This window comes from Danio rerio, chromosome 17, assembly GCF_049306965.1.
Source record: "Danio rerio strain Tuebingen ecotype United States chromosome 17, GRCz12tu, whole genome shotgun sequence".
NCBI classification, from domain to species: Eukaryota; Metazoa; Chordata; class Actinopteri; order Cypriniformes; family Danionidae; genus Danio; species Danio rerio.
This window is the reverse complement of record NC_133192.1, coordinates 21,149,658-21,168,545: the sequence shown is the minus strand read 5'-3', so window position 1 is coordinate 21,168,545 and position 18,888 is coordinate 21,149,658. Positions and strand designations below refer to the sequence as shown.

General features: G+C 35.3%; 1 protein-coding gene across 3 annotated transcripts in view; it reads left to right on the top strand.

The window, feature by feature from the left end:
- The window catches only part of chrm3a (cholinergic receptor, muscarinic 3a), a 131,929-nt gene that overhangs the window by 89,119 nt on the left and 23,922 nt on the right, over nt 1–18,888 (top strand). The window contains exon 3 of one of the 3 annotated variants that reach the window (XM_073928385.1): nt 14,614–14,647. The exons of the other annotated variants lie outside the window; for them this stretch is intronic. The gene's annotated coding sequence lies outside the window, so the exon portion shown is untranslated. The remainder of the gene's footprint in view (nt 1–14,613; nt 14,648–18,888) is intronic. 3 annotated transcript variants of the gene reach the window in all.

Here is an 18,888-nt window from a genome sequence, read left to right as displayed (position 1 = left end):
AAAATTCAAGATTTGTCATACAGAACTCAAAACAGTAACTACAAGTCTCTCCTCTATCTTCAAAAGTCTCCGTAGTCATCTTGACAACAGAAACACTGCTGTCATCTCAATGGAAATCCACCTTTGCCTTTCTTTGATTAGAGAATGAACAGACGCGACTGATGTAACATGCTTTTTCTGCTCAGAGTTGACTTTTTTTAACTGCTAGTGCTCATGGAGGCATAGCAGACAGTTAAAACGCAAGGCACGCAGGGTGCATAAGCAGCGCGCAAAACTCTTGCGGCCATTAGTAAATCATTGAAAAATGGCCCTTCTCAAGCCCTTTCTGTGTGATCAGCCCCTTAAAGGAAATTAGAGATGAGGTTGGTTTAATGCACATTATGCTCAAAACACAGCCATAACTCATAAACAGAATAAGCACAACCCTGTTAGACCAATCGCAAAGCGTTTTTTTCTCTTTAAAATAACAAAAGTGGATTTGGGCACACCCTTAATGCTTTTACACCCTACGCTTTAGATTTTGTGCCTAGATAGTTAAATAGAGCCCAATGTGTTTTATATGTGTTTTACCGAAACACATCACGATAAATCTTAGAGAAACTCTGTATCTCATATTATTGGATAAAATAAATGCCGCCTTGGAATTAAATATATTGCATTAATGTATTTTCTGACTTTTAGTGTACTTAATTAGAATTAATGGCCAAGAAACGTATAAATACAGTAATACATACCCATCAGTAATTTAAGCGATGTAAAAGCATATGTATTTTCATGGGGCTCTTCCAATCGATTGATCTTTACTTGAAATGCGTAGGTGGTGAGATGTGTGCAGTCATCTATAAACGTTTTAATGAGGGTTTTTGGGGAATGGAAAATGTGAAGACCTCAGGACCAGCGGGGGTGTCAAGGACCTTGTACCTTAATGGCAAACTCTTCAAAGTCCAGAACTTTCTTAACCCACTCAAATATAATTTCTGAGATGAAAGAAAGAAAAGTAGTAAGCTCACATGCAGTTTAAAATGTCGTAATACAATAGATTTTAAATTCTGTAATTAAAGGAATAGCTTAATTAAAAATGTTAATTCCATCATGTCATTTTTCTGTAACATGTACATAAGTTAATACTTGGCATAACCTGCGGAGCATTAAAATACTTCAATATGTCATGCATATCAAACTTTGTCACTATGCGGAGGAAAAACAAAAATGTTTACACAGCTCATGTCTGCAGGCGAAGTCTTTGCCTGTCAGTGTGCTAATGCATATTTTAATGTATTTTCATATTTTTTAACTACCAGTCCATCCATTTTCTTGAGATGATAGCTTGTTCCTGCAGGGCAGTAATGATTAATCATTGCTGAAATATCGCCTGGCTGTGAAGGGAGGTTGGTGTTTATGGTAGACGCTTCAAGAAGCCCATCTGGATGTCACAGAGATGCTGTGTGGGATATTTCCCTTACAGATTGTCTTGTGTCAAGCAATTACTCAAAACACCTCAGAGTTGTTTAAGATGTTCATTTTGACAGGCAAGTGATTGGTTGAGGCAGCGTTGCTGTGTGGGGGCTGACAGTCTTAGCATTTTCTGTTAATCATTAATCAGCTGTACAGCTTGCCAACATACAGTTTCTTGTGTATGAATAAGTCTGAGAAAGTTCTTGATACCCGAGCCGATCACTGATAATCACTGAAAAGCCATGTTTACTTAATTGTCTATGCTGCATGTTATCAGTCGGCAGGAGATTAACATATAAACAGATGTTGTTTATCAATCCCAAAGGGGAACTTCAGGATTGTTGCATAGGTTAATGTGTATTATTTACTTTAGTTCCTCATATATTCTCAGACGACATATTCTGCAAAGATATGACATTATTTAAATCTGCGCTAGTCATCTCGCATAACATTTACACAATGTATTAATAAGCTGCCTTTATAAAATTAGAGTACACTAGGTGTTTGTATCTTAGTGTGTGTGTGTGTGTGTGTGTGTGTGTGTGTGTGTGTGTGTGTGTGTGTGTGTGTGTGTGTGTGTGTGCGCATGCAAATTAATTTATATCTTTAAAAATTCAGTGTTTAATTACTGATGATTGGAAAAGCTAAATAAACATAAAAAATTGTGTGTGTACTTGTTACATTTACAGGGATAAAATTTTATAATGACATGGGTATGACCTCAGTGTTACTTCAATAGACCATAAAGAAATGCAGGGATTTACACAATTTATTTATGTTGTCCCAATACAAATTAATTAAAGGGCACATATTTTACCCCCTAAGATGTAAGATAAGCATGTGGTGTCTCCAGGATGTGTCTGTAAAGTTTTAGCTTAAAAGACCCATCAGATAAATTATTATCGCCACCAGAATTTGAAAGTCTGAAAATGTTGTAGATGTTTTTGTAGCCTGTGGCTTTAAATGAAAATTTGCTGCCCACACGCGTGTCTGCTTCTCATCATGTATTACATTAGATAAACAGCACAGAGACAGACTCTGATTAAGCTGAAATACAACTCATTAGTCAAAAATACCAAGTAAGTTTATTTAATGTATTTGTGGTGGAGTTTATTCAAGCCTTTCTGAAATGATGACTCTTACACAAATGCCGATTGCAGTACACACACACACAGCAGCGTTTACTGATATCATGCGGCTGTGGTGATTATAGCGGTTAAGAATTACAGTGGTTTTACTGTCTTTATTACAATCATACTTTGTTTTAAAAACTCTTTACGGTTATTATAACAACTTCTCACAGAGAGTTGTAGCAAATATTTTAATCCTAGTTTATTTGCAAAAAATTGTCTGTGAACATGTTCATATAAAAACGTGGTGCCTGTCAATCAATTCGGTGGGCGGGGAAAATCACACTCCTACTGTATGTCACGTTGCGGTGGGCCTCAAAAGCACTCGGATTTGGGTCCTATTTTGATGTCAGGAAAATAAAAAATGTACATCACTTCACTATGACAGTGGACACACTATACAGTACACACAGTTCTGTTCAAAGTTGACTTTCATCATAGGTGCCCTTTAAGTTAACTTAACAAATTTAAGTGGTTTGAACATAAAACAATTAAGTTGTCTCAAAAAATCTTAAGAATTGTGTTAATTTGGCTAGTATTTGAAGTAGCAAATTATTTTTGAGTGTGGCGTGTATAAAATATATTGGTAACACTTTACAATAAGGTTCATTAGTTAATGCATAGATAATGAATTTACTAACATGAACTAATCATGAACAACACATGTATAGCATTTATTAATCATAATTAAGCATTTACAAATGTATTATTAACATCCAAGTCCATGTTTGTTAACATTAGTTAATGCACCATGAGTTAACATGAACTAACAATGAACTACTGTATTTTCATTAACTAACGTTAACTAACATGAACAAATACAGTAGTAAATGTATTGTTCATTGTTTGTTCATGTTGGTAAACGCATTAATTCACATTAACTAATGAACCTTAATGTAAAGTGTGACCAATATATTACACCTTGTAAACTTTGTGTGTGTGCATGTGCGTGTGCGTGTGTGCGTGTGTGTGTGTGTGTGTGTGTGTGTGTGTGTGTGTGTGTGTGTGTGTGTGTGTGTGTGTGCGCACGCGCGCATATACAGTATATATAAAGAGAGAGAGATAGGCAAACTCGTCTTTAGTTAGTTCTCACTTTAAAATCTTGTTACATAAAATTAGCAGAAATAATAAAACAAATAAAATAGAAATATGAATAAAGTCATATCCAACATTTACTTTAAGCAACTCTTAATCCCTCTCTCAGAAATGACCAACTTCCATCCTGTTCAGTCTCACTCTGTTAGGCCTGATTAAAACATTTTCTTGCCGTTGTGTAAATAACCAAGTTTAAATTAATAAAGTTTACGTGCCTGATCCTGAGCAGAGAATATTTTTGAAGTTCTCTTATATCCTTTTATGGAAATACTTCCCTAAATTACAACACAAGCATATTCATTTTTTATAAGTTAAAAAGTTCAGATAGTACATCAGAACAGGAATAGCCCGAGTACACAGTGTTACCTTCACTAGTCAACTCTGCACTCTATTCATCTGTGCGGATTTCTAGTTCTTTCCTCCAGGTGTGGTGGTTCAGTTCAGTTTCATCTAACTGAAGAACGCGTCCATCAAAAAGCCCTTGGTGTCTCCTTTTTTTCTGTAGGTTGTGTGCTGTTGTCCAGTTAGTGGACCCCTTGGCTACTGAGGTCATGTTGATTGCATATTTATACGGATTGATGACTGCAGTGTGCACTTCATTTCCCATAAGACCCGTTACTGAAGAGCCATAATAGTCTGGGTGCAAAGGTCAAGAGTCTGAACCTCATTCAAACTGACATTGTGTACATGGTTTGACCTCTACCTTAACAACCATAAAACACTTCATATAAGTAGATTAAACATCTTTTAGGCACTAAGTACCTTTTTCTATTATTACAGTACGTACTTATAAAACCAATGCAAGGCCTCTCAGGTGACTCAATGCACTGTGAGTTATTTTTTAAGAGTTAAAGAGGGAGAACGCTTTAGGGCTGATCTGGAAATGAGGTTTTAAATAGCATGGACACAGTTGACTCGTCTGCTGTAGATCCACGGTGTTCAGAGACAATCAGAACCATTAAACTTAATTAGCCAATTCAGACACGTGCCCGTGAACACAGTGCTCACCTTTACTGGGAAAGAGAGAGATGGAGATGAAAGAAACTGCAGTATATGCATCCATGGGGTTATAGAAATGTGACCCTTTTTTGCTAGGTTTGACAGTATCTGATAATTGACTGCACATTTTGTCCAATATGATGCATCAACAATGATTTTAAATATTATATATGTTTATATGCACACACATTCATGTATACACACCACTGTCACCAGCCATATTGACCTTATTTTGCAATGCAAAAAATGCAAAAGTGCGGTGCTGGAAACATTTATTAGAGATTTTGCTCTATATTGACATGAGAAAATAACATAGTGGTTCAGAAGTCATCCATGATGTGAATCTTCCATTCCAGCACATCCCACAGGATCCTCTGCTGGTTTGTGATCTGATGACTGTGGAGACATTTGAGTATCGTGAATTGATGTGCTACTAACTTGACGTCCATTCAAACAGTCACATTCTCATTTTCTCTCCAAATGCTTCCAATAACTATACCAGAAATCATGCCCCAGAATATCATGTCATGATGACAGTTATATACAGTATTTATTATATGATTCTTTGTCATATTCTTCAACATTTGATTAAATTCCTGGTTATTTCGCATCAGTATGGTAACCGTTTCTGATTAAAAGTCAAGTTTTTGCTTGTGTGTTATTAAAACAATTGGATTTGTGTGTGTGTGTGTGTGTGTGTGTGTGTGTGTGTGTGTGTGTGTGTGTGTGTGTGTGTGTGTGTGTGTGTGTGTGTGTGTGTGTGTGTGTGTGTGTGTGTGTGTGTGTGTGTGTTTGTGTGTGTGTGTGTGTGTGTGCGTGCGTGCGCGCTAAAAAAAATAAAATGCAAGGAATTTATGAATATAGGTTGAAAAAACCTGCTTGGTCAACTCTGACCAGACATAAATTGCTGCACAATGTATTTCATACATCAAGGCTTATATTATGCACCATTCTGTTCTTGCATTGTAAAGTTCAGTTCACAAGGAATCTACTGTAATCACCATTAAGGCAAAAAATCACTTAGGGTATACACACACTAGGAAAAGTCTGTTGACGAAAATGAACCAGAATTTTTAAACAAAATCATATTATGTGAACAGAAGTTCTTTATTTCAAATGTAGATGTTTATACACATTTTAGTTATTATGGTCGACCAATTACCTCAGACTAGTGCAGAACAGCCAAACACAGCAATACCGTTTTCTTTTATTTATAAATAAAACTTGTATCAGATTTAGAGCAGGGGCATATACTGATATTTGTTAACTGAGTTCAGCTGATTGTTGCTTTGCAACAGCAGAAACCATGGGTGCGCAAATCAAACCCTGGGATGTTAATAACTCAAAAGTCCCAAAGTCTTTCTTTATATATGCCAGATCAAGGATGGATTATATTCACATCTTGAATGAACCATATAAGAGATTGATTGGAATCAGACCAAGTCCACCTTTTTAGCTGGGTCTTGATCCATTTGAGTGTGATTGTTATAGTACTGTATATTCATACACAATGTTGGGGAAAGTTACTTTTGAAAGTAATGCATTACAATATTGATTTATTCCCCCCAAAAAGTAACTACTTGCGTTACGTTTATGGAAAGTAATGCGCTTTATTACTTTTTAGTTACTTTTGCGTTACTTTTCCAAACTTGGTCGAAAACATCTTCTAATCAAAATATATCTTTGAGCTTTACACATTGAATAAATTACTTAATGTAACTTTAACAAATGTGTACTGTAGATAGTTTTCCAAAATAGAAAAAAAAATCTTATATTATACAAAACATAGTCACTTCTGCAGTAGACAGTGGCTGCTTCTCCTCAACAATAAAAGCAATAACCATTTTTTTATTTGGTCGAATTAATTATTTTACCTCGAGAACGTGAACTGATATCAATCATTTGTTGTTTAGCTAAAGGTTTTCGATGTTGTATTTAATGCAGTTGACAAGTTTTTCTTGCACATAATCTACACTGAACGACAATCCACTTCTTTGCTTTGAGTTCAAAATAATCAAAAATCCATTGCAAAAATTTAAGTCTCTGGCCTGCCATTGTTTCTGTTTCTGACTGTCTATAGTTTTGACGGGCGATTCACGGATTGATAATTTGTTTTAATCAGATCTTCTAAGTAAACCGTTTAAACCAGTTCACCAAATTGTCTGCGTGAAACGGTTGCTTCTTCAGTAGGCTAAGTACTTTATTACTTACTTTTTAACATGCTGGATACCCCCCTCTGAAAAAAAACAATATCCTGAGTTATTCTGTTACTAGAACAGTACACCGACTCATCTGTTGTGAATAATACACTTGATGACAATGATTACTGTGACCCCACTCTGTTTCCTCATAGCAGGCTCTCTCTTTGAGTGTGTGCTTCAACATTACTAAGGTCCTTTTTAAAGATTAACTCATGTTACATTTTTCTAAAAGTAACTCAAATAATATTACTTATTTTTAAAACTAATGTGTTACTTTAGTTACTTTAGAAAAGTAATATTATTACTGTACATAACGTGCACTACTTATAACACATTACCCCCAACACTGATCATACCTACCCAAAACATTAAATCAAACCAAATAACGCAGATGTGAATACACCTTTAAAGACAAAGAGAAATGCATTCTGTATGCTTCAAAATGTCCTAGTGTTAAAGATGTAGCTTTCCACTTTAGAGGAGGTCTAAGAGATATTACATGCAAAGTTTTTCAAAAGACTAACAGCAAAATTGTTATTTCAACTGTTTGGCTTTTACACCAGCATGGTATTACAAAAGCATCTCATATCCTTTGGTGACCTTGCAACAAATGTCTAAAGAGCTCATCAAAATTTTACAAAGTATCATCAGACCATATAATGTGAAGTCGTTTAGGGTCAGAAAAACAATTGTCTATGATAGTCAGATCACACAAAGAAAAAATGAAAATAACCAGTTGTGCCGCATGCTCCATTAAAATAAAGACCTTCCTATCTATGTGTGTTCCAGTAATAATCTGTTGCGCATATAGATGAAGCTCCCTAGCATTTCCAATGAAGCCCTGTTATGATTTAAGTCATGCTTTAAAGGATTGGAACAAAATATCTCTTACAATGCATGTGTGGTTTCCGCTGTTCCTCTGTGGTGTAATTGATGCTCCTAAATTGCCGAGCGTCAGCCTTGTTTAAATTCTTCCCTTTCACACCACGCTACTCTATTATTCATTGGCCAGCCTGATGACAGAGCGTCACACTAAACCTGACACACCTCATATTACATTTGCATGGAGCCAAACTCATTAGATACTACCTTTAGACCTGTTAAAGGTCAGACAAGCGGGAATAACCATGCGGGCCAAACAGTGCATGTTTTAGAAATGCTTATTAAAGGAATGTGACATTTCCTACGCTGATTGGGGTTGTAGTGTCTTTCAGACGGGTTAACATTGAAATTAATGGGATGGAGGGAAGAGGTTTTAAAGACGAGAGTTTGTTACACCAAACTGACCTTGTTTCATTTTCTTCTCTTGCGTGCTGTAAGTGCACATCACATTTGGAAAAGTCATCTGCTTTTACTTACACATGAAGTGTTGCCTAATGGGATTTTAATACTTGATGGGTGAACAGTTGAAGGTGTTAATTGCGGGAAGAAATTTAATGCTGTCAGTCAAATTATATGGATGATCGCATTGGCAGCAGTCAATCGAATCACTCTGGATCTTTTTTCACACACCGTCTCCACTCTCATTTATAGGGATCGACACTTCCAGTTTGTTTTGGCAGCTGAAGGACACAGATGTCAACTCCACACTTAAGACAGATTGTGATTGAGACATTTTAAGACCTTAACATGAGAACAAATTACATTAGCATGTTTTATTCAGCGCTTTCTCTTGAGCTGTGCAGGGGTTTCATTGATGGAGGGGGAAGTCAAATGGTGAATTATTAATTTGGTCCTAATAATAGAGGCATGGCTGTTCTGTCGAATTAAGCCAATTCCCAAGTCTGACTGTACCTCTTTTCTGTTTCAAGTGGCTTTTGTAAATTCCTCCTTCTCTGTTTCTCCTTCGTATCTCAAGCCTTTGATGCTACATATTAAAGGGTTGTTTCATCTCAAAATTTTCAGAAGAGATTACTGCCTTTAAATATGAGAGTGAATCTGAACAAAAATACATATAATTGCTGTGTTAATTACGCCAATGTTCTGGCGTCTTGAGTGGCAATTTGGGAGATTTCTGTCCCAGTGATGAAAGTCTATTCACCCAAAATGCTGACACTTCAAAACATGTCATAAAGAAATCAAATTAAATCCATATGAATTGAGCGGTTTAATGCAAGTGTTATGAAGAAGCATGCTCACTTTATATGATGAACAGATTTAATTTCAGCTTATGTTCACATATACACTCACCAGCCACGTTTTAGGCACACCTTACCAGTACCGGGTTGGACCCCCTTTTGCCTTTAGAACTGCATTAGAGATAGAGATCTACGTAGAGATCTGCATTCCCACGGCTCTCTTTCTGCGCGGGAATAAATTTCCAAATAAAGTGCGGGAGCAGTCGGTAACTGTATTTTTGGACAGGAGCGGGTGGTCTAACAATATCAATCCCGACTCCCGAGCGAGCACGTGTATGTATGTGTGTGAATGAGACAGCGTGATGCTGTTTGTAGCTTGTTTGTCGCTGTCTGTTTGTGTGTGTGTGTGTGTGTGTGTGTGTGTGTGCAAGAATGAGAGAGAGCTTTGTGCTGTCTATGTGTGTCACTTGCTTGTGTGTGTGTGTGTGTGTTTATACAGACAGCGTGTTATAGGCTGACTGGACTCTGCTGGGTGGTTTTCGTGTTTTGTTCCCCCCCGCCCATTAGAGGGAACGGGTGCGGTGGGTAGAAAACGGACTGGGTCGAGCAGCAGGACAATAAATGATAAATATAAGCGGGAGCAGTCGGGTTTGGGCTAAAACCTGGCTTGTGCGGGCGGGAGCGTGATTCAAAATTTAGTCCCTCGCAGATCTCTAGTTGGATGTGTTGTGCATTCAGAGATGCTTTTCTGCACACTTCGATTGTAACGAGTGGCTTATTTGAGTAACTATTGCCTTTCTATCAACTCAAACCAGTCTGGCCATTCTTCTCTAACTTTTGGCATCAAAACAAGGCATTTGTGCCCACAGAACTGCCGCTAACTGGATATTTTCTCTTTTTCAGACCATTCTCTGTAAACCCTAGAGATGGTTGTGAATGAAAATTCCAGTATATTAGCAGTTCCTGAAATAATCAGACCAGCCCGTCTGGCACCAAAAACCATGCCACTTTCAAAGTCACTTAAATGACATTTCGTCCCCATTCTGATGCTGGGTTTGAACTGCAGCAGATCGTTTTGACCTTGTATGCCTGCCTAAATACATTGAGTTGCTGCTATATTGGCTGATAAGAAATTTGCGTTAACAAGAAGTTGGACTGGTGTACCTTATAAAGTGGCCAGTGAGTGTAAATATTGATTCGCAAGCAGTTTGCAACAATTCAATATAGATTATAACATATCAAATATATTTCCAAATGTGTTTTAAGGTTGAAAAAAAAAAGTCTTATGGGTTTAGAACAACATGAAGGTGATTAAATGATGACAGAACTTTCATTTTAGGGTGAACTGTCCCTTTAATTAGTGGCCAGTTTTGTGCATTTATATGAGATGATTGGCCTGAGGTGACTTTGATCATGGCTGCAATCGAGCCTGAAGCTATGTTTTTATATAAAATCTCCCTCCTCTCACTCCGCATCCTTGTTACACAGAAATTCCCACCACTGGCTTTATTTGATCTTCTGCTTTCAGCTCTCTGGTGGGAACCAAAGATGATCAATAGATGCTGTGGATGGGAGAGCTCTACCAGAACGAGAGCTTTTACATCCTTCTTGCTTGTAGCTACAGGTAGCGAGCATCATGCTGTCATTCTTCTAGATCATCTCAGATATTATTAATATCAACATCCTCCAGCGAATCTGAAGGTGGGATTGACAGATCGGGTGTTCCTGCACATGCTGTATGTGGGGAGAGGTGTAATTGTCACTCTCGTTGTGTTAAGGCAAGACGTGAAAACATTTTTGCCCATCCTGTATACTGTTTGTTTTCCTTCCATGGTTTATCTTGTTTTCTGGAATTTGAAATAAAAGATGGCGTATGCTTTGCATTGAAGAATATACAATATATAATGCCAGATGGGTTATGTCTTGCCTTTAAGGGTTGATTGACTCATTTACTGTTTACATACAGTTGAAATCAGAATTATTAAACCCCCTTTGATGTTTTTTTTTTCTTTTTAAAATATTTCCCAAATGGGCAATGTGGTGGCGCAGTAGGTACTGCTGTCGCCTCACAGCAAGAAGGTTGCTGGTTCGAGCCTCGGCTGGGTCAGTTGGCGTTTCTGTGTGCAGTTTGTAGTAAAAATGTACTTTAATAATAAATCAGTTATTAAAAATTAGTTATTAAAACTATTAAGTTTAGAAATGTTTTAAATAAAATATTCTCTCCTTTTAACAAAATTGGGGAAAAAATAAACAGGGGGGCTAATAATTCAGGGGGTTAATAATTCTGACTTCAACTGTATTTTTACTACTTCCAGTGGATGGGTCTTTGTGTATCAAAAGATGAACAACAGTTTTATGGATTTGGAAGAAAATAAGCAAATGATGACTGAATTTTATATGAAAAAGATGTGGTTTTAATTTGGACTTTTTTCAATATTTATTTATTTATTTATTTATTTTTCATTCTTGGATTACATTTCTCTCATTTGCAATTACTTTAAATGTGCATGATAAATTATTAGGGATGTGACGAGAACTTGGGCTATGAGATCTTACGAGACTAAATCGCAACGAAATTATTGTTTTGCAATTTGTGATTTTTTTTTCAATTGAATAAAATATTTCCCATTCAATATTTCATCATTAAAGATTTCTTAAAAATAGAATAAAAATCTCGTCTTGTCTCGTGAACTCAATCTCCTGTCTCGTTACACCCCTATAAATTATATATTAAATATAATATGACATAAAATATCTTGCCACTGTGGTATTAAAATATCATACTATTTTATCTCAGTGACTTGACTTGCAAAATATCTAAAATCAATAATTATAATGTTTTAACACATCATAATAATTATGTTGCAGAATTGGGGGGGGGTTGTATATATGTTAGTGTTTAAAAAAATATATTTTTTATTTTTTATTTTCTATTTAATTAATTATAGCAATTAATATAGCAATCATTAATTATAACAAATATGATACAATTATTTTCAAAAATATGTTTATTCATATATATTTTTTATTTTTATTTTTATTAATTGATTGGCTTGTGGGTTGATTAATTGGTTAATTTATTTATTGGTTGTCAGGGTACACGACTACTTTGGATGTAGAATAATGCTGTTGTACCCGAAGAGTCTAAAAGAGTCCTTCTCAACAGCCAGGCCTTTACCTCTTGGCGTGAACGGCTTTATAAATGTATTGTTTGGGTTATAAATCTGATGATGTGAAATTTAAGATGTCTTTAATCCTCTTGGTTCTCTAATGAGGAACTCCGGTAAATGAAAGTAAATGAAACATTATATGTCATCAGCCCTCTGGAATGGTTTTAGACACCACAAAAACAGAAATCTGATGTCTGAAATAGAAATATAATTGGGTGGTGATGTAGACTGATGTCTTTTTGTTGTGTTGCTATGGTGCGGTTTCATAAAAAGACCATTCTTAGTGCCTCTTGTTTATTATTGTTCATTAACTCGAGGCATAAATTCCATCTTTGCATGTTTGTGTTTGTTTTAGGTGTCTAGACCCATCCAAACCAAGAGCTGATTACGCCAAGCCTTTTTCTCCCCTCAAATGTTTCCACCACAAAAATTAGCTGTTGATGAGGTGCGTTCACACCACCGCATTTGTTCTGTCCCCGGATGCCTGTTTTTGCAGTGGTTTGAACAAGGTCACAGCTCATATACACCCTAAAAACATGCCCGCACACAGTGACAGAGCAGATTGTAGTGCAAAACGCTCTGAATTCCTGAGCCACATGCTGTGTTGATTTTACTTTGAGTGTAGTTTTCTTTGAGGTCATCTCTGTTGCTTTTTAAACTTGTAGTAATAGAAAAGAAAATGCTGAAGAGACCATTTAAGAGGAAATCATTTGTTTAAATGACAGACCTTAGGCTTCTGGGTTTTGTCTGTGCTTTGTTGAATTTACGACATGTCTCCAGCAATTACCTGTCTATGGTCCATGCAGTTTTCCACAGGAAGAAACATTTAGATCAGCAATCGTTATACACTTGGTTAAATGTGATTTGTTGTGAATGCAGTGCTGCTTTGATCAGCCTGAGCGGTTCAAAGCTCTGTACTTCATGTACAGCATGATCTTTAAATCCAGAGCTGCAATATGTTGGGATGTTGGGATATGGGATGTTCAGTTGTCACTGTGAAACCAAAATAGATAATCATTTTAACATTTCTCTTGTTAGAAAAGTATTATCAGAAATGATCTGTTTTAGAAATTTTTTTGCAATTGCATAGAGGTTTTTGGGTTTAACAAATGAGCTTTCGTTGTACAGTTTTTTTTTTTAAACAATGTAGAATAAAGTACATGATTGTTATTGCAAGAATGTTAAAGCTTCTTCACGGAACTGTTGATGTTGAAGAAGCTTCATATTAAAGAGTGTACATGTACAGTATGTGTTTCAGTATCACTTTTGACTTTAAGGGCCCTATCACTCACCCGGCGCAATAAGGCGCAAAACGTGTTTGGTGGGATTTGTTGCTAGTTTCAGACCAGCGCAACCGTAATTTTCACATTTTGCACCACATTGTTTAAATAGCAAATCCATTTGCACTACTTTGTTGACTGATGGGTGTTCTTGGTCTAAAATGGAGTTGTTATAGGGCGCATTGTTGGTGTATTGCTATTTTAAGGAAGTGAAATGGAACGCGCTTTGACCAACTAAAAGCTGGTCTAAAGTTAGTTACGCACCTATGCAGGTCCAAATCCATACACATTGCTTAATACACACTGGATGTACAGCAAATACACAAATATCTTAACAGATGAAAAAAAGTAAAGGAATAAAATGTTGTAAAAAAATATTCTTTTCTAAATAAATATAAAAACCACTGCCTTCTTTATGTTGGGGCAGCTTTTTCAATTTATTCATGCCTATTAGTATAATTTTTTTATTATTAGCAGTAATATTTAATATATGCAAATGTATTTTGGTTTTAATAAAAAAAGTTTAGATACGTCCACCTGTCAGGTTTGGTAGTCGTATATCACCATATGGAGCATAAGAATAAGACGTGTGTTCTGATGTAACTCACACTTCACTATTATTGTTCATTTATTAGTTTGCTGGAAAATAGAAATACTGAATTTAGAAATACTTTTAAAACAAATTTATGCATTTAAAAAACAAAATGAAATATGTTGCTAATGAATGTCTTCAGTGGAGTAAGTTTCCTTATACATGAAAGTCAAGGAGTAAAGTAAAGAGTAAAAGTACGGGGCTCTCAGTTTTTCCACTTACAAAGTCCGCCATGTAAATAGCAAATGTGCCATGGAGTGACACAACTGACTCCAAAATGGAATGGGAGATGAGACTCTGAATGGTTTATTGCAGTTATGCTCAAAACACACCCATAACTCATTAAGAGAATAAACACAACCCTGTTAGACCATGAGCCAAGGCGCAAAGTATATTTTCCCCTCCTTTAAATAGCAAAAGTGGATTTGCACACATCCTTAATGCTTTAAACTTTGTGCCTAGATCATTAAAATAGAGCCTTAAAACTACAAACTCAAATACCTTAATCCAAAACATGCTTTAATATTTAGTCTAAAAAAGTGTGCTTAGTATTATTGACTGTACATAATAGAGTGTCAATCTCATTTCTTTTCTCTTCTAATTTATTTTCCAGAACATGGCACAGCAAGGCAGCCTCAAGCTTTTCTGTAAGTTTATTAACTTTAAACAGAACATGAATTGATTTTTTGACATTTATATGAGGTTATTGTTCTTTAAAAACATCCTGTAATTTTTAGAACAGAAAGCTTTCATGTAGATCAAAAAATAGCTCATTTTACATGGCATACTGTATTATTGCAACAAAAGTCCACCTGTGCAGCAGACTAGGGCCTACTCTTGTCTTTTGTAGATATAGAGTAACATTAGGAAGTAGTGATATTGAAGTGAGTAATGTTTTTTCATTTTACTTTATTTTTTTCTATGTACTTATATATGTTTTAATAAAATGACACATGCTAGATTTCAGAGTACTTCTCATCAGCTTTGATCTGTTTTTCAGCATGCAAAACTGTTATCCAATCATAGTCTTGGGCATTAATGTGAAAATGATCTGTTGCAAAGATAGAATCAAAAACATCATAGGAAACAATCTATTATTTCTTAAGATAGATTAGATGAAATGAAATAAAAAATAAATAAATAAACTGAACCAGACTTGATAGAGTGCATGTCGGAAATAAAACAGCTCAACTTAATTCTCCCTCTGCTGTCTGCACTCAACATTGGTCTTATAAACTTCCATCCCTGTTAGCCCCATTCATTCATTAAACTGATGCCCTGGAAAGTTCCAGAATGACTATCATACAGTGCAGCTTTCAACAATTTGGATCTTCTCAGTGTTGGATTATGTATTTCAGAAAATATGTCGAACCAATAATTAACAGGTATTTATTGGATTTGAATAGTTATTTTTTTTGCACAATTATACAGCTTTCCTGTACTTCAAATAGTAGAGCATGGCACTAGCAAGACCCAGATTGTGTGTTCAGTACCCAGGGTGAGCAAGAAGTTAAATGTTTAGAACTATTTTGGGCACCTGACTGACCTGTTTTTTTTTTATTTTTTTTTGTTTGTTATTCTTATTTTAGAAGTCAGTATCAAGAGACATACATTTGAAGTCTAAATTGTTAGCCCTCCTGTGATAAAAAAAAATCTAAAGTAATGTTTAATGGAGAGGTTTTTTTTCAACACATTAAAAAACATTAAAAAGAATAGTTTTAATAACCAATGGGCAATTAATCAAAAGTAATAGAAATCGATATTCAGAATCTATAATCGATCAAATTTTTTCAGGTTTTTTTTTTCTATTACTTTCCCTACCACGTGTGGAGCCACGTGACCCCGATCTGTTAAGGCTGATTTATACTTCTGCATCGAACACATGGGTGTGGTCCGATGCTGCCTTCACGCGGTCACACAAAAAAATATAACTTGTCGCAAAAAAAATGTCGCACAGTTGCACTACATGAAAGATGACCGGAAGCTCGGCCAGAGATGCCCTAAGATGGCATTTTTTTCTATTAAAGTAAAATTATTATTTACATTAAAATATTTGCTTACAGAGGATTCAAGAAATACTGTTTAAACACTGTTTAAAATGTTATACACAGGATATACAATACTTATTTTATTTAGAAAATACACTGCTTATTTTACTTAATATGATTTTTAATTTTGTTTTAAAAAGTGCAAGTTATTTGTTGTTTTTAAAGAAAAAAATGACTGTTGGTTTTGGGCATTGTGTTTTTTAATTTTAGTCGTTCAAAGTGGATGTTCAAAAAATAATTATAGGTAGTAGATAGAGTGTATTTCCTTTAATTATTTTAAAATCAAGTAATACACTTTTTATTCATGAATCTCTCACTTGTAATAAGTGAGCATATTTTTGTACAAATCTTACGAGTGAACTGAGAGCAAAAAATATATATACAATAATCTTTCATTAATCATAATCTAGTTTTTCTATCATAACTCATTTCTTTTGTCTTTGCCCATGGTGAGAGTACATTATATTTTACTAGTTATTTTAGCAAGATACTAGTATTCAGCTTAAAGTGAATTTAGTTCAGTGCAATGACTTAAGGTTATTTTGTTAACTAGGCAAGTTATTGAATAACAGTGGTTTGTTCTGTAGTCAGTAATAAGCCTATAATATTGACCCTAAAATTGATAATAAAAAATTAAAAACTGCTTTATTTCAGCCAAACTAAAAAAAAAACTTTCTCCAGAAAAAATAGGAAGTATTGAAAAAAGTTTCTAGCTCTGTTAAAGGTCACTTGGGAAATATTTTTAAAGAATAAAGGGCTAACCATTTTATTAATCGTTTATCATTTTAAGCAGGAGAACCTAAAGTTCTACTTCTCAAACTATGTACAGATTGAAACCTAATTAAATATTGTCTAAAAACATATGAACTGGGAGAAAAATGCCAGAATTGAAAGAAAAACAAGAAAAAATAAAGCTTTGATCCTTTATATTTTAACAACTTTTGTCTGTTTCCAAAATTCCCTGAGCAAGTTATAGCAATCTATTTTAATGTTATTTAATGTAACATCTGCCAACTGCAAAATTGTAAATAAATTTATTTTCAGCAACAAACATAGCCAAACCATTTTTAAAATGGGTAAAGAGTGATTTGCAAACTTGGGAGACTATTTTCCCTGCCTCAGCGTCCTTAAAAGATGGCATGCCCTTCTTCTGCACCTCCCATCTCCATTCGGCTGTTTCCTGACAGAATTATTGATCCATCGCATCCCAAATTGGCTCGCCGTGCCTGAGCCTCAACTCCAGTGTCTGGGCTGAGTGACACCGATTGGCTCGCTCAGTTCAAGAGCTTTTCCATTTTCAGGTCTATCAGTGCCTTGGGGGCTTGGGGAGCGAAATATCATTTTTCTGGGTCCAGGTTTCTTTGAGTTGCAAGCCCCACACAAAGTCCAGCACTAGTCCTTAAACTTGGCCATAAAACGGGCTAATAGTTGAGCCTACATTTAAGCTGTGGATGGATGTTTTACATTGGCTGTAGGACAGATTTTGGTGTCGTTAGTATTACTTTGGAATTGGACTCTGCAAAGTTTGGATGCCCCATCCTTCATCATTCACAGAAGGTTAGCTGCCTCTGCCAAAATGTCCCACAAATTAAGTCCTGATAGGCATATGTCTGCACCCTGTTATTGTATTTGGCAGTTGTGTATATCTCATCAGACTGTAATCAGGCTGTAATCAGAATAGTGCTGGTGAGAGAGTAATTTGTCAGGCCGACGTGCAGATTGAAAAGTCAGTTGTGGAGGTAGAACATAATTCTGCAGGAATGATTTCACTTCCAATTGTTTTTTTTATTCTTGTTAATTATTACATTGTACATGACATTCTTCCTGCTCTAATTTGCAAATTGTCTTCACTCGGATGTTATTAAACATCTTTATTATGGTGCTTCTTGAAACATTAGACAAAACAGGTCCCACAACTTTATTTGTATATATATATATATATATATATATATATATATATATATATATATATATATATATATATATATATATATATATATATATATATATATATATATATATATATATATATATATATATATATATATATATATATATATATACTGTATGTCAGGGGTGTCCAAACTCGGTTCTGGAGGGCCAGTGTCCTACAAAATATAGTTCCAACCCCAAACAGACACACCTGGGCTAGCTAATCAACCTCTTGCTAGGCTTTCTAGATACATCCTTGCAAATGTGTTAAGGCAAGTTGGAGTTAAAATCTGCAGGACACCGGCAGATTTTACTCCAGGATCGAGTTTAAACACCCCTGCTGTACATACATTATAAAATTTCATTGTCTGTTTTATCCAATCCTCATGAATCAAATAACTAGTATTCATGAAGATTCTGACTTGATCTTATATTAGAATAGAAAACACTGCATGCTGTTTATAAATGTCATGCACTCTGAAATGCCTTGCATACTAAATACATTTGATAAACATGAACCAGCACCATCTGACTCATTTAATTTATGGAACCACATCACATTTTCACATAACCCATTTTCTTTTCAAACCATTAAAAAAATGTGCTTCTAAAAATTTCCAGAGATACATTTTATGCCTTATGTCTAACTATATGTCTGAAGACTTTATCATGAAGATAAACCATATACTATAGCTGTCAGTAAATGATTGCCTTATTTTGAATTTAACACATTTATTGTATAGTTTGTTCAGTGAAGCAATATCATACCTGTCCAGGCCCCCATGAGGTTCCTTTGTAGATTACCTTTTGCTTTATGCTTTTCCTTTTTTTCTTAATGGATAGATCACACGTATATTGTTCTTAGACAGTCATCAGTGGACAAAAGCATATGCTGCATGTTTTATCAC